General features: G+C 33.6%; 1 protein-coding gene across 1 annotated transcript in view; it reads left to right on the forward strand.

The window, feature by feature from the left end:
* LOC106872088 (uncharacterized) overlaps positions 1 to 2,972 on the forward strand; it is a 14,200-nt gene continuing 11,228 nt past the window's right edge. Inside the window, exon 1 of the mRNA XM_052969055.1 lies at positions 1 to 100. The gene's annotated coding sequence lies outside the window, so the exon portion shown is untranslated. The remainder of the gene's footprint in view (positions 101 to 2,972) is intronic.

The raw sequence follows: 2,972 nt of genomic DNA on the forward strand, positions 1-2,972 counted from the left end.
ACCAGCTGTTTTTGGCGCCATTACATTAGATATAAATACGCATCGTTTTCGCATTTATCATTCTTTCAATTTTCTTTGCTGCTTTCTCCTATTGGCATACGTAAGTGAACGTCTATCCATATTTCCTTTTCATAAGGTATTTGTTTAATCACATAGCTGTTTTTAAATATAGCTCACAATTTGTTCATCAATGCATTCTTATAATAAATAAATTGAGAAATGCGTCTAATACAAATTTATCTGCAAGTATCTTGATTTGGTTTTAGTGATTAAGAAAAGAAAATATAAGGTCTCTATCTAAACTAATTGTAGATTCTCTGTTTCTGTATGAGAATATATTTCTGTGTGCGTTTGTATCTATCTATCTATCTATCTATCTCTCTCTCTCTCTCTCTCTCTCTCTCTCTCTATATATATATATATATATATATATATATATATATATATATACATATATATATATATATCTGACAGTCCCTCTGTCTGTCTGTCTGTGTATCTATCTATCTATCTTTCCACTGAATTTGCTCGAAACATGGGGGTGTTAATAGTGTGCATATTCATAACAATCTTTTATACTAGAATATGGTGTAGATAATTCAATATGTGAACGTAGGGAAATGGTAATATGATTGCTAAATAATTAACTTTATCTGTCATCCCCTTCGGGATCGATTAAAATCAGTACCAGTTGAACACGGGGCTTTATAACATCGATTTATCCACACCTCCACAAATCGCTGGCCTTGTACCGGAATTTGAAACTTATATAATAGTGGTTATCGTAATAATAGTCGTCGTAGTATGAATATTAATAATGAAGGTTATGAAAAGAAAGTAATCTTAATAATAAAATTAAATCCAGGAACAACATTATTATTATTATTATTATGATTATTATTATTATTATCATTAGTATTAAGGCGGTGAGCTGGCAGAATTGTTAGCACGCTAGACGAAATGCCTAGCAATATTTCGCCTGTCGCTACGTTCTGAGCTCAAATTCCGCCAAGATTGACTTTGCATTTCATCCTTTCTGGGTCGATAAATTAAGCACCAGTGAAACACTAAGGTCGATGTAATCGACTTATTGCCTACCCCATACTAGCCGTCCTTGTGGGAAAATTATTATTATTATTATTATTATTATTATATGTTTGACTTTTGGTTTGTATTTATACAAGTTGGCTCCAAGTCTCACCCAGAGACCTCAAGAGACAAGTTAGAGGTTCATGTTGGCATTATGCCTTGGGGGGTCATACGTTTGGCTTTGCACATAGTATTGTTCTAGAGAATGTTTAACAAAACATAAGAAAATTATGTGTTTGTTTTAAATTTTGAGACAGTACTTTACGTAGGATATGGGTGGCTCCCATAAGCACTATCTTTTGAATTTCTGCCATTTTGGGGTTTCCTAATATCTGAGCTAGGTAGGAATCAGCCCCTTTTCCTATCATTCTTAGGGCACCTATGACAACAGGTATTGTTTTAGTCTTCAGGTTCCACATTTTGCTAATTTCTATTTCAAGATCTTTATAGTTGCTCAATTTTTGGTATATCTTGCCAGATACATTTATATCACTTGCAACAGTCATACTAATGAGGAGGAATAATTTTTGTCTGAAGTCTTTCAATATAATGTCTGGCCTATTCCCATCTATCTTCCTGTTTGTTTGAATGGTGTAGGAGTGGCTGTGTGGTAAGTAGATCGCTTACGAACCACATGGTTCCGGGTTCAGTTCCAATGCGTGGCACCTTCGGCATGTGGCTTCTACTAAGACTTGTGAGTGGATTTGGTAGACGGAAACTGAAAGAAGCCCGTCGTATATATGTATATATATATATATATATATATATATATGTATATATATATATGTGTGTGTGTGTGTGTGTGTGTGTGTGTGTGTATGTGTGTGTATATGTTTGTCACCCCAACATCGCTTGGCAACCGATGTTGGTGTGTTTACGTCCTCATAACTTAGCGGTTCGGCAATAGAGACCGGTACAATAAGTACTAAGCTTACAAAGAATAAGTCCTGGGGGCGATTTGCTCGACTAAAAGCGGTGCTCCAACATGGCCACAGTCAAATGACTAAAACAGGTAAAAGAGTATAAAAGACATATATGCATGTATGTATGGGTGACTATGCGGACTGTGTATTTGGATGGGTATATACATTAACTATTCGTTCAATCAATTTTAATTTATGATTTCTCTTCATATCATTTTGTTTTTCTCCATCTTTGCATCATATATGTGAAGATGTGTGTCTCTGTGTATGTGTATCTATGTTCATGTATACGCATGTGAATATGTGTGGTCATGTATATGCAGGATAATACGAATATATAGGTATGTATAGCTAACTTATTAACATTTAAAAGGTACATATAAGAATAGTTTCATTCTATCTATTATTCATTTATTCTTAACATACCTTAATAATTTACCATATATTTTTGTTGTGTACGCTTCTTTCCTTCCGCGTCCAACGTTTCTTTTATATTAATCTTTATATGGTAGCGCATTTGTGCATGAACTCATATATTGTCCGTTTTACTATTCTCCCACTATATTTTCTCTTACTTCTTTATAAATATCGTAGCATCACATAAACCTTGATATATTATCCCTTGATCTAAGTATTTGATAATTTTAACTAATTCAAGTAATTTAATAAAATTAACCCTACTTAGTTTGATATGTATGTAATTATTTATGTATGTATACATATATATATATATGTGTGTGTGTGTGTGTGTGTGTTTGTGTATGTATATGTATGTGTAAATATATGTATACTTAATGATTTCACTTCTGTACTCCCATACTTTAATAACCTCTTTATTGTTTCTTTATTATTTTTTTGTTGGCACTCCGTCGCTTACGACGTCGAGGGTTCCAGTTGATCCAATCAACGGAACAGCCTGCTGGTGAAATTAACGTGCAAGTGGTTGAGCACTCCACAGAC

This window comes from Octopus bimaculoides, chromosome 6, assembly GCF_001194135.2.
Source record: "Octopus bimaculoides isolate UCB-OBI-ISO-001 chromosome 6, ASM119413v2, whole genome shotgun sequence".
Lineage (NCBI taxonomy): Eukaryota > Metazoa > Mollusca > Cephalopoda > Octopoda > Octopodidae > Octopus > Octopus bimaculoides.